This window comes from Apis cerana, linkage group LG13 (genome assembly GCF_029169275.1).
Source record: "Apis cerana isolate GH-2021 linkage group LG13, AcerK_1.0, whole genome shotgun sequence".
In the NCBI taxonomy this organism is placed as follows: Eukaryota; Metazoa; Arthropoda; class Insecta; order Hymenoptera; family Apidae; genus Apis; species Apis cerana.
The window spans coordinates 8,887,127-8,901,446 of NC_083864.1; the positions used below are offsets into that span (position 1 = coordinate 8,887,127).

The 14,320-nt window shown below is 33.1% G+C and overlaps 1 protein-coding gene and 1 long non-coding RNA gene across 13 annotated transcripts in view; one reads left to right on the top strand and one right to left on the bottom strand.

Moving 5' to 3' along the window:
• The window catches only part of LOC108004003 (putative polypeptide N-acetylgalactosaminyltransferase 9), a 326,811-nt gene that overhangs the window by 124,689 nt on the left and 187,802 nt on the right, over nt 1-14,320 (top strand). For 3 of the 12 annotated variants that reach the window (XM_017066612.3, XM_062084084.1, XM_062084081.1), the window contains exon 1: nt 6,856-6,993. The exons of the other annotated variants lie outside the window; for them this stretch is intronic. The gene's annotated coding sequence lies outside the window, so the exon portion shown is untranslated. Of the gene's footprint in view, nt 1-6,855; nt 6,994-14,320 lie in introns of those variants that run through there. 12 annotated transcript variants of the gene reach the window in all.
• Nucleotides 4,467-6,515, bottom strand: LOC133667198 (uncharacterized). Its single transcript, XR_009832455.1, has 4 exons — nt 6,332-6,515; nt 6,188-6,265; nt 5,612-5,996; nt 4,467-5,552 (listed from the first exon to the last, which is right to left on the bottom strand). It is a non-coding gene; the product is annotated as an uncharacterized LOC133667198 (long non-coding RNA).

The window sequence follows — 14,320 nt, forward strand, 5'->3', positions numbered from 1 at the left end:
TGATGTAAGGGCCAGGGCTTCGTTCGATCGTTGCTTCCAGAACAGCGCGAGGCGAGAGAGGTCCGAGTTTTTCGAGGAGGAAAGAAGAAAAATGAAATTCGAATCCCCACCGTTCTGGCAAATTCACTTGCCCGGAGCGACCGATCCGAATAGACGACTATGATCGTCGCATTTGTCGCCATACAATGTTGCAGTATCGTGGATCTCTTTTCTTTGTAAGATGAAAGAGTATTTTTAAACAAAATTTTGATAAAATTTAATTACAGCGGAATTATTCGATTATCTTTTTCAAAAATCTTTTTAAAAATTAATAATTGTAAGATAAAGGTTAGGTTGAATTTGATTTGGATTATTTTTTTATGGTCGATGATGATGTTTTGAATTTTTGAAAATTTTGGAAAACGAAAATGTGTTTGTCGATTGTGAAATTTTTTTTTCTTTTCAAAACACGTATTCTAAATTTTTAAATTCATTTTAGAGCGTAACAGAAATGTTTACTTCGCGATAAATAAAAAATTGACACCTCGATACCTTAATATCGTAATATCGAATGTCGATGAAGGTAAGCATCATCAATCATTCGGTTTCATACTCGATTCCATCGTTTTTCAAATGAATAAAAATCACGAGCAATCGATTTATTCTTGAGAAACGTTTGCACTGTTTCTCTTTTATAAAAGGAAAGTTCAATCAATCAATCTGTACCTGCAATCAATTAAAATACCATAGTTTGATCGCGAATATTTCTCCATTCGATCATAGGAAAATTTCTTCGGTGAAGAATTTGATGTTCAAATTTTCTATTAATATTTTATCACAAAAATTATCATTATTGTACAAAGTGAATTAATATATTCGTGGAATACTTAATTTCAGAGAATTCAAAACGAATATAAAAATTGGTACACAAGAACGTAGATTGAAACTTGCTTAATAAGCTAAAAGTAATTGAAATATATAACATTAAACGAGAGAAGAGGCGAAATGACATGGTGCGCCTCACTGTGGCGCGACAGTGTAACCAAGATAAAACTGTCTCACTCGTCTCTTCATCTCGCTTCGTCTAATGCAAAACTTCATTTATTTTGCTTAAGAACTCAATAAACAAATCTCAAGCGACATTTTTATGTACCACTTTTCATGTATATTTCTTTATTCTTTATTCTTATATCATTTTTTAAACAAAGCAGGCTATAAATTAAATTATAAATTAAATTATAAATAATCCTACACTGAAATTTTTATTGCAACGGAGAAAAAAAGTAATCTGCCATTGCAGATTGATATTTAATTCTTGTCTTACATAAATGCGTCGACGAAATAGCGAAACTTCTCTCTGGATTAAATCGAGACTCGACCATCCGATTTCATAATGATTTAATCTTTACCCATTAATTTCTTCCTGTCTTCTGTTAATTAATAAATCGTTAAAGAGCAGCAGAGATTCCTTTATAGATTCGAAAAGAGATTTCTTTTTTATCTAAAAAAAAAAAGAAAGAGAGAAAGAGAGAGAGAGAGAATTCTACGGTCCAGTACAGCATTTATTTAATCGTCGTTTGAGATTCCTGCTTTCTTTTTTCTTATGGTCTTGTGAACTTTGCACAATTATCCGGACGCGTCCTCCTCTCTTTCCTTCGCCGTTCCTCGAGATTGGGCCGCGTTCTTTGCGAGGGCGAGATCTCGCGAGGGAAAGCGTTTCAAGGCGAATTCTCAAGATTCTTGAAACGATACGACGATAGTTAACGCGTTTAGCAGACAAATTCGTGAGAATTCATTCTGTGATAAAAGAAAGATCGTGTTGCTGAGAGAATGCTCCGATAAAGAAAAGCGTGAACCGATAGCTTAGAGAAAATATAATACATAGAAAATTGAATTTAATTTCTTTATAAATTTCATCAGAGAGAGAAAGAGAGAGAAAGATATCTCTAGCTTACGAGACGAAAGAAAGATCTTGCAAAATTCTTTAAAATAATTATTATAAGAACAAAATCCTGTCCCGTGCAAATTAAAACATCGAAAGCTTTTCAACCTCGATTCTCTGATCGAGCACGAGAGATGATTCGATACAACTATTGGCAAAATCTATCACACGGATAAAAGCGGATAAAACGAAGGAGAAAAGGTCAATAAAAATTCTCTAAAAATCGAAATCCCCTTTCCCCGGAAACGCGTTTCGACATCACGGAAAATCGGTGATCGGCTCGTTCGATATTGCTTAAAACAAATGATCGACGACAATCTGGTGAAAAACGTTACGAATATAGGATTCGTCACGGGACGCCGCTACGCCGGCTCATCGATATAGACGCGTCCGTGCCCTACCCCAGGACTCTGAATATCGCTTGTCGATACACGTAGTATCGTGAAAATATCCGAGAGTATCGTCGATGTCAACGAGCCAAGTAAAGGAAGCAAGGCGTCATCCTCCAAGATTTATGGCAGCCTATGTGTACGCACGCATGTATACATATATACCCTGCTCCTCGACGATTGCACACATCGGGATAGATGGTTTTAGCTGCGCCAACTTTACCGAGCCGAGTAACAGAGCCTCTTAAATCACTGTCATAATTGAGGGTGGATGCAAGAACAATAGAAGACAGATGACTGAGAATAAGCGTTCGTTTAGGAGGGAACAAAAGAGCCGGGACGGAGATGAAGATGCGGCGGAGTCTTATCCGGAGGGGGAGAGAGGTATTAAGGGGTGTTAAGATCGGATTTAATTCGATCGTTTTGTTCTTGCCCTATGAATCGTGGTAACATCGTTGTTTGGTTAAAGAATTGAACGGAATTGGATCTACAGAGGTTATGGTGTTTAATTCTTTCGTTCTCTATGTGGAAATACGGTATTTGTTTATTTTCTATGGAACTATTTATACATTTTATTTCTTTTTTTTTTATAAAATGAAAGTAAAGAATATTTATATAAATTTTGTTCAAGAGAATGAAAGATGATGTGCATTTTCTTTTTGAATTGCCTTGCTCTATGAATCGTTATTTGGTGAACGAATGACAGAATTGGATCTATAGAAGCTATGTTATTTAATTCTTTCATTCTCTATATGGAAACACGATATTTTGATTAATTATTTGTTTCTTTTCCATTTATACATTTTATTTCTTTTTTTTTTATAAAATGAAAGTAAAGAATATTTATATAAATTTTGTTCAAGAGAATGAAAGATGACGTGCATTTTCTTTTTGAATTGCCTTGCTCTATGAATCGTTATTTGATGAACGAATGGCAGAATTGGATCTATAGAAGCTATGTTATTTAATTCTTTCATTCTCTATATGGAAACACGGTACTTTGGTTAATTATTTGTTTCTTTTCTATGGAACTATTTATACATTTTATTTCTTTTTTTTTTTTTTTACAAAATGAAAGTGAAGAATGTTTGTAAATTGTATTCTTCGTTCAAGAGAATAAGAGGTGGCGTGTATTTTCTTTTTGAATCTCCTTGCTCTATGAATCGTTATTTAATGAATGAATGGCAGATCTAGAGAACCTATGGTATTTAATTCTTTCATTCTCTATATGGAAACACGATACTTTGGTTAATTATTTGCTTCTTTTCTGTGGAACTGGTTGTACATTTTCTTTTCTTTTTTTTTTTTTTTTTTACAAAATAAAAATAAAGAATATTCGTATAAATTTTATTCCTCGTTCAAAAGAATAAAAGATGGCGTGTATTTTTTTTTTTGAATCGCCTTGTAGAAAAGAGGAATTCGTTTATACGTCGGTTAGTAGAAATCGATAAATGATGTCATTGCTTAGTGTTATGAAAGATATCTTGTCTATCTTAATCAATTATTTATACGACAGTAATTCTAGTTGCGGAATGTGATGTTGTTTCTCTGAAATCCTGTTACGGTAGCGCCAATAATAATAATAATAATCCTCCTGTGTACGCTGCCCGTATTTATTGTCTGTATATATACGAAACAAAATTTATAATATTGATCTTTTAATCAAAAGGTGATCGATTATCACCTTCTAATAATCATTTGTCAATAATATTATCTTCTTTCCAGCGATTGTTTCTCCAAATATTATTATTTATAATCTGATTTCAGATTTTTTACATTTTGTTAAGCACTTTCGTCACTTAAGTGCGTCATCAAGTATAAATTTTATTCGAAATTTTTTTCAACCTACAAACATTTCTACTCTTTAAAATTCCATATTTATAAACTTATAATTAATTAAAGTTGCTTCATTTCTCATTTCTCTTCGCTTAAATCTAAAGAACTTTCATAGAATTGTAGCCGAACTCGCTTCGAAATTGGCAAACAGAGAGAAGCTGGAAACCTGGATGACCGGTCGATTCGACGTCTTCGATGGGGAACGAATCCGAGAAACTTTTCCTTTTTCTTCGAAATCGAACGATAGAGCGCTACTTTTCCTTCCAAGATTACGTTTAATCAGAATTAAGAACATACTTGTGGAGCATCGATAACTCGAATGGTCGATGATCTTCGCCTCATTTGTCCGATTTGAGGGAGTTTAATCTCGAGAAGAATCTCTCCTCAACGGCTTATTCCTCTCTACCTGACCTTAAATCCTTAGCCGACCGATTTGATTTTCTTCTCGATTTTAATCTCCATCTATTTCTTTATAGTCCCTGAAATTTAATTTTTCTTTGTACAGCAGTACTAAGATATAATTTACTTGTCACACTTCGATATGTATCTCGTCCATCTTATAATTAGAATGCAAATATAAATATAGAAAATATAAATATGAAAAATTGTTTGTCATTAAATATTTCTACGAATACTTTCACTTTTGAATAAATTTTGTTCTCTATGTATTCGCGAATTTTCAAATTATTTATGCATAAAAATTCTCAATTTGCTTATATAACATAAAAGAATATTCGCGTCGGACATTATTTTCACGCGGATCGATTAGAAAAACGTCCCATTTCGATTCTTGTGGCGCGGATGCCGATAACTCATGACTCCTAACCGACGAATTTCCCATAGGTGGGCCGGTATTTATGATATCCGCAGCTCGAAAACTATATGGAAGAAGAAAGCAATTTGTTCGAACGCCAATACAATACCGCAGTCCACGGTAATGAAACAGGGAATCGTTTTGTACGCGCAGCATGCAAGCCGCATATCTAGTCATCGTTTGGCTTGTTGCAATTTTTCTATATCTGTTGATTCGCTGGTTTTCACGTTTTCCCTCCTTTTCTCTTGAACTTACGCCCTCAGGCTTTGATCTCGTATTTTTCTCGTGTTCCATTATCGATTAATTCTTCTTCTTTTTTTTTTTAATATTATCTTCGTGAATCGCAATTTGGAGGTTAGGTTAAGCTATTTCAAGTTATCTTTGCTCTGACTTTGCTCTGTCTTTTATGCTTTATTATTATTGGAAAATTATACTTCAAACTCATATTATAATGAAATAAAAAAATATGGATACACGAATGTATGAACAATCGTTTGTTTACAGTTGGATACATTATCAGAGTCGTACTCTGTTTTTCCTTTTTCCGAGAATGAACAACACTTTCCTCCTCTTCTTTCCATCAAAGTTTGTCCTAGAAGGGAAGTTGGAATTACTTTAGGAGACTGGACTGAACGTCCTGAGATAAATTACCTGCAGCCTCTTCGACTCAACAGGTGGAACTCACGAAGGTTCACGGTTTAATTCCAAGAAAACGCAAGAGAACGCAAGAGGATTCTTCCATTTTTGTCATTGGAAAAGATAGGCGGTCGAAGGACCGCAAGAAGGTCTTCGACTTTCGAGCAAAGGCCATTCTGTGAGTGTTGCATTTCTCTGGACGAGAACAGGTTTGCATATTTTGCCCGTGATACTTTTCATACTATTTTCATAACGAGTTTCGCCCGTTTGTCTTTCGACTTCGATGTGTTTCGGGGCTGGTATTACGTGTTCGTCTTTTATTTTTATTCTATCTATTTCTGTGTTTCTACCGGATTTATTCTTGTTTTGAAGATTACGAAAAGAAATTTCTTACACAATCCTATATTAAGCGAGAAAAATTTGTACGTTTCAGAAATCATAATTATACCAAAATAATTAATTATTCAAACGAATTATTCATAAATTCAGTGTACTATGAAACTTCTACCCACAACTTTTCATTATATAAAATAGAAATTAGAATTACACATTAAAAAAATGCAGCAATTAATTGTTTCGCAAATTGCTCACCAATTCAATTTCAAATTCCTCGAACTCACGGCACCACAAAATTCCTCACCCTCTTTATCTTCAAATATATAAATAAAACTGTAATAAAAATTACAAATTAAAATAAAAAAAAAACACTATTAATCGTTTTAAAAAATTACTTACTTATAAATTCAATTTCGAATTCTTCCAACTCACTGCACCATAAAATCATTATATCCTCATCCATTTCTATATCCCCAAAAATCTTTCTAAAATTTGAACGATCCGTCTCTGTCTCGGTCGAATCGACTGAAAATCCCCCTCACCCCCTCTTATTGGATTCCAAGCAGCTGTTCGCGTCTCGTTTGTCACGATAAACATATCCGTCGCGTAAAGGCCATCGAGAGAGTCTCTCCTTCTACCGACCTTCTTCTCCTTCTCCTCACTCTCTCCTACTTGGGGTCTCCCGTGGCACACAGGTGTACTGGACGGCGTTCCTCGGCCTCCATACGCTTTCAGTTAACGCCTGGTCGTCGCTAGGTATGCTCTCGGCTCCCTCGTGGATACAGCCAGTTTGCCTGCGATCCGTTTTACCTGGCTTCGTGACCTGGCTTTGTCTCGATCATCTCAATCATCCTCGCGTCGATATTTCCTTTTCTTTCTTTCTTTCTTTCTTTTTTCTCTCTTTTTTCTTTTTCTTTTCTCAGTGGAACTCGGTGGTTTTGTGAGTGATTGGGACGGAAGAGGAAACGTGGGAGAGACTTTTATGTTTATTTATGAAGCTAAGTGGGTGGCTGGCTCGTGGGAGTTTGACTCATCGGTGTATTCTTTTTTTGGATGACCCGGTAAGTAGGGCGTTCATTTTGGAATTTTGGATTAACAACAGGATGGAAAAGATTTTAGATATTAATTTTGATCTTTTTGCGATGGACGCGAAGAATACTTTTGTTGATTCGTCAACGTTTGACGAAGTTTGGACTTGTTGATTTTTTTTTTCTTAGTATTTATAGAGGCGTGTGGATACGTTCAGATTAGATTTTTAGTTAATTCGTGTCAATTAGAGGTGTAGTACAGATTCGTTTAATTTTTGAATTTTTCAAGTTTTTGGATTCGTAAAAGTTTGATGATGTTTGGATCGAACCTGTTGATTCTTTCTCGAGTCGCGAGGGATTTAATCAGACTTGTTTGAAATTTGAACAAAATTCTGTGATTTTTGAAATTTTTTTGGATTATAATAAAATTTCAATTATTCTATGGAACATTTAAAGATGCTTATGTTAATTGAAGTAAAGGCGATCTTTTCTTTTCGTTGTCAAGTATTTTAACCGAGCAGACATTAAAACGAATAATATGAGAGCTTTCTTGCAACAATTTCTCGCTCCGAACGGATGACGATTTATCTTTCACGTGAAACTTTTGTGATTTTAATGAACCACTCGACTCAATGACACGATTCGAATCAATATTTCCACCCGCTTATCGCGTTCACTGTTTAACCATTAACTTCACGCGATTTCTCCAACCGTGTTTTAATCGATGCTGGTGATTAATGGTTTTTCATCGATCCTCGACTTTTCGCGCGATGAATCGAGGAATACACAAATTTAACGATAATGCATATTACGATCGGAGGAAAGGATCGTTTATTATAAAATTGCATCGAAATTAAGTTAATTCTCAATCCTATGAATCGTTCTTGATATTATTCTTGTAATTCTTCTATCAGAAGATTTTTTTTTAAGTTTAAATAAAATTTAAACGTCTATTTTCAATTTAATTTTTAGATCGTTTAAAAATTCCGAAATCTTCATAGGTATAATTAAAAAGAAAAAAAAAAGAAAAAATAAGAAAAATTGATATAGGAATCGTATTTTCCTATAAATGGGATAATTAAATAATCAGGTATTCTGTATTATTTCTTCATTTTAACTTTCACGGTCGTTGTCGCTTTTCGCTCTAATTAATCCTTCTGTTTTAAACCGATTAATAAAGTGTAAAAATTCACACCTAATGATCTATTCATGTGTGCATCATGGCTTTCTCATGTGTAATTAAACATGTTATGAATACACATATGTTCACATAACGATTCTTATGCTATCTTTTCTTTTTTTTTTTTTTATCTAATTAAATTTACTGCATCTGTTGATTAAATTCGTGAAATTGTCACGTCACATGAATCAATATTTTTTTCTACGTAGATAAAATTACGGTTATATAATTAAATAAGTCTCCAATATGTAATAATAAAATTGTAAATTTTTTTTCCATGACATCAGATATTTTTGTTGTAAAACATTTATAAAAATTTACTTTTCAATTGTCATCGGATTATAATCTGATACAGACTATCTGGCGTCAATCGCCAGTTCGTTCATTTAATAATTTTATCTGATAAATATAATGAGTAATAAATTCAAAATAAAAATTATAAGAAAGAAAAAAGAATCTACTAATTTACAACTTACATCCGTATGATAATCCATGTTAATTTGAACATTTTAAATCAAGAATATTATCGTACAAGAGTGTAATTTCTCTACGTGTAAATTCTATTTAATCATTTTTCAACGTATATGATGGCATTGCTCGGCGAAAAGAATCTTGTTTATTCAGATAAAGTCGTCTAGAGACTTTCAAGTTATTGAAACAAGTTATTGAAAAAATGATAAGACACGTTTAGCCATTAGTCTGCTATATTCGTTAAAGGGTTATCGTGACGACTGTCACTTTCTTTGCGGTTTGAACTGGTTTCAACAGAAAACGACATGTTAAAATTCAACGTGGTGCAATAGAACATGCAGCAATTCAGCTTTCTGCTCTCTCCAAATAATTTATTTCAATTAAAAAAATTATTTCTTCTTCTCGCTTTTAAAATAATGATAAAACTTTTAGAAATAGCTCATCGTATTTTTAAATTGCGATTCTCCATCTTTCTCTTTCGGATCGAAAGTTATATTAAGTTTATTCTTCTACATCACATATAGAAACAGAAGTAAACAAATTCCTTCCATACCGAACTCCCACGCTCGATTCTTTTCGTTCCATTCATTCACAGATCATGTAAGACGCATTAAAAAAATCCAGTCAACAAGATCAAACAAACGAGATCAGAATTTTAATTCGAAAGTTCCTTTTCGATTACTCTCCGTCCACACGTAATATAATACAAAATCCTCCTTCTTAATTGATCGATCATTTTCTATCCAAAATTCTAATATTGTTATCCAGGTAAATTTATATAAATATCCAGATAGTATCTCTTTATTTAAAATTGACTTCACTTTTAAATTTTATATCTTTCCAATCTTTAAAAAGGATTTTTCACAATCCAAATGGATCACTTTTATTTTATCATTACAATTCTATTATTCTTCTTACGGAAGAATATACAATATACAATCAAAGATAGATTTTATTTAATAAGTACTTTGGACAGAGAGGTAAACTACAAATCATTATAAACAAATTCCTTCCTTATGAAATGAATAATACAATCACACTCAACAATAGAATCGTACGTGCCTTTATAATAACAGATGCTAACTGAAAGCAATTCGTTGGAAATCTACTCCGAAAGTGTGATATCTCAGCATAAACGCGATGCTCTTCATCCGAAAAGCATGCTCATCGTTTCTCCAGTTTCAATCGTTCTTCTATTGACGTAACACGCCCACGTAAACGGTTCGATTATTCGTTGGACGAGACGCGTTTAATTCACGAGACACACCGATGTTGCACCGCCGTTTGATCGATCACTTTCCACGCGATTGCGATACGCGATCCTTGTTGCGACAGCTTTATTTGCATACACGTCTCTCTCTCTAATAGGGCAAAGAGTCGAGATGGGATTAATTAACCGTGTTTCTCTTCGACACGTGTTTTCTTCATTTGAGATCGTTCGATCAACGATCGGTTATTCGATTCTTGATTGTCGATCGTCGGTTATGGCGTTTTTTGTGCCGTGATTATGAGCGAGTGTTTCTTGGATTCGTTTGAATAATTGATTGATATGCACGGTAATAGATTGCGTGGGTGTGATGTGATTTGCGTAAAAAAAATATATAAGTGAATTAAGATTGTGATCACCTTTTGATTAATAAGTACTGATAAATGTTGAATGTATAGGTATATATTTAGAATTGATAAAATTGTACGAGTATAAGAATGACGTCGTAAGAAACTAACAATAAGGTAATCTCGATTCGACAATGAATAGTAGTAAGTTTCTTAAGATCGTTGGGATAATTGGTTAATTTGTACGTGTATTCAAGAATTCAAGACTGGTAAGAATATTTTCTTTTCTCTTTCCACGGGGAATATGCCTTTGAAATGAATAAAATGGTAAAAATAGCACGATTATCTTATATGTTCTCGAGTCAAAGATGAAAAAAAAATGTTCTCAAGTATTATTTTTTTGCTTAATATCCCGATAATGAAGCATATAAATTTAGTAATAATAACCGAATAATTTTTTCCTTCTTTTTTTTTTTATTACAAAATATTATATTACAGTATTTCTGCAATCAGTTACACGTAACGGAATATTGTATATAATGTTCTTCTCCATCATTATTATACAGTATTAAAACTTTATTCCAGAAAATTTTCCCATCTAATTTTAATCGAGCTTTTATCATTAATATAATAAATAGAAATTCTTCGTCACATGATGAAACAGCGCCACCCTCATCCCACTATTTCTATTAATTAACTAGTTAATTAATTAATTTTCGATTTCCAAATTTTCCCTGCACGTAAAAATAATTTAAATTCCTCAACATCCTATTTCATTCAACCCCCAGTTTGCTCCCCGTAAAACGGACAAGAAAACGATTAACTCGGCATTGTCCCGGGGAAAAAACCCCCAAGATCGTATTCTGGTGTTACACTCACTGCTGGTTCTCGGCTATCTTGGTCGCGAAATGGGCCGCGTGTCCGGAATGTCGTCGAAAAAGCGGCGGACGTCGCGTTTCACCGAGAGGCGAAGAATGCACTCATCGTGGCGCGGTTGATCTCGTTGCATTCGCGATAAATAAACCGCTTATGCCGTGATCTGATCCCAGTCAGTCGAGGAGTTTTCCATCCGGCGCGAGCACGGAAGGCCATCAAAGATATCAACGATTTCGCTTGTCTAATCTCGCTAGATTTTTCGAGAATTGCAATTGGACGATATTCTTGCTGTTTTGAAATGGTATTTTTAGATTGATTTTTTTTTTATTATAATAAATCATGTGATGAATATGCCACGGGTTTTGGACAATTTTTGCTACTTCATATTTCGCTTTATGGATTTTTAACGGCAGAGAGACTGCCGCTAATGTTTGAGTAAAAAATTTTCTTTCTTACTCGGCGGAGAAATTATGGATAATCGTTCGATCCACCACTTGGAGAATATATAACAAATTCGATTAGAAATAATGGATTTATTTTTCTCGCTCTTTCCCTACTTTTACTTTGACTTTTTCTCTCTCTCTCTCTCTTTCTCTCCTGTCGATTGCCTCAGAATTTACCGCAATGCTTAGTTTTTTCGTTGCGTTGCGGTGAAGTTGTTGCCTCACGATAGGATTACGGCCTCGCGGATGAATTAAAAAAAAAAAGAAGAAGAAAAAAAAACGATATCGTTGCAACAATCGTACCGAATAATATTCTTTCGCATAAACAATGATTTCAAACGACTTGAAATCGAGAGAGAGCAAAAGAGTCAAACAGAAATTCGATTAAAATTTCGAAGCAGAAACGCAACATTGATTATTTCGAATCGAGGAAAAGTGTACGAGCGTAATTGTAATATGAAATGTAAGGAAAATAAAATGATTATCCATATGGAGAGATACAATAACAATTGTAACAATTTCCACAAAGCAACTTTTGTTTTTTAACGTTTCGTTTCCGTTAAATTATTCATAATTTCGCACGAGGAGGGGGGGAAGAGGTTTAATTCCAACGGAAGAACGTGTAATTCGTCGAATTATTACGCGGGTAAATTAAGCACACACAGTGGAGCTCGTTCGCTCGAGACTTTCGATCTCGCCGGTTGAAATCGTGATATTCTTGCTCGTTTTACATAGGCGGATTGCTTTCCCGCGGCTACCTGTTCTCCACATTGCCGCACCCCGATTGGAATCCATCCAATTAAAGCAATACCCCGAGATATACGATTCTGATCCCGCGTAGGAGATATTATTTGAAATATTCACCCGGTTGCGCGTCCTCGATTTCGAACGGCCTACGAGTGCGTATCTCTTCCTCTGAAACTGATGTGTATTTTCTCGCGGAAGTATACGATTCGATCGAATAAAAAAAAAAAAAAAATAAACGAGTTTCGATTTTTCGTCTCTCGATTAACTGTCTTATTGAGTTCATGCTGTTGCTAGGCGATGTAATTTTTTTTTGTTTCTTTCTCTTTTTTTTATTTAATTTTCTTAACTTCGTTGGAAATATTTTCAGGAATATTTTAAAGAAATCTTGGTGTAAATTTTTTTGTTTCGTTTATTTATTGAATTTATGAATTTTTACAAACAGTGCTATCGTATATACACGAAAAATAAATTTCTTGAATTGCTATAGATTTCAATTTTGTTTAGAGAAAAGATTATTTTGGGTTATCGATTTTTTTTTAAAGCCAAAAGTAAATATTAAAATATTAAAGTTGGAATAAGTAGATAAGTAGATCGATTAAATTAATTAATTGTTCGGTGGAAAAAATGATAAAATATTTTGGGAGCTAATTAGAAATCTGTAGCGAGCTTATAGTATATTCAATTAGATACTATCTTTTTCCTAACGTATTATTTGATTAAGATAAAAAAAATTTAATCAAATCACTCGATTCCGATTAAATATCGAATTAATGTTGCGTTCCATAGATGTTGTCACGTGAACACAAATATCCCAGCAATAGTTTCGCATTGTTAAGATGCGAGGTAAAGTTCACTTGCGCGAGAAATGTTAAAGTTCGTTGATTCGACCTGCAGGTTTGCCAAACTAATCGTGCAACTATATATTCGACGATTGTATTGTTGAACGGTATCTCTTGTCCAAGCAGAAGTAGATAATTGATGTTGACGCAGTGCGGCTTGTCTTATCACTCGCTTTTCCGTTTATCATCGATTCATGGTTGAAGCGTTTAGCACGTTTTCACGTGCGAAAAATTCAATACTCGATAAATATCGCGTTCAATTTAATTAACTTTGAACCTTCAAACTTTTCATTGTGCCTAAATTGTAATTTTTTTTTTTTAATCTAAAAATGCTTTTATTCACCGTATTTGTAATTTGTAATTTTTGATAGTCAATAATTAAATTCCTTATTCCTAATTCTTTTTTTTAATAATACAGCGTTGCTTTATAATTTTAAAGGAAGAATTAAAACGATAAAAAAAGTGGTGCATAAAAAATAAATATATGGAAAAAACAATAGTAATATCGCAACGATATTAATATGGAAAAAGATCTATATGATTGTTTCGTTATATTGTAATTATAATAAAGATTTTTCATGTGTCAAATTATTTTTAAACTAGAAAGAAACAACTTGTTTTATATTGAATTTTATGTTGAATATAATTAAATATTATCGTAAATATAATTATTGTAGAAATAAAAGGATAACAAGATTATATATTATATTTTTATAATTTGTTCATTTCAATAATACCTTATTTTAGTATACAACTCGCAGGTATAACTCTGAATTCGTGATGTTAATTGAAATTAAGATATCACTCGTATGGCGATACGATCTCGTACTTAATATCAACACGTGTCACCTGCAATAACGAAAAAAAAAAAAAATCACATTACAATTCTGTAATATTTCACAATATTTTTCGAAATTTATTTTTATTTTTTATTATGACAAATGCAATTACATCGATTGTAAATGTAAATCGAATCGCGATGTTAATTATTAAATATGATAAAATTATTCTCGAACCATGAATCATTCCCATGATTCGCTCCATTTTTAATTTATGCTAATGCCATTTTATAATTACTAGGTTAATATTTATATAGCAGCGTTATAAATTGTTATTTGCATTTTACAGGGTCACATGCAGAACGTGATTGAGTATTTAATTTAATATGTTTAATATATTTCATTTCAAAAATTTTAGAATGAAAAGTAGATAAATGAAATGAATAGGATGATAATAATATTGTTCTCATT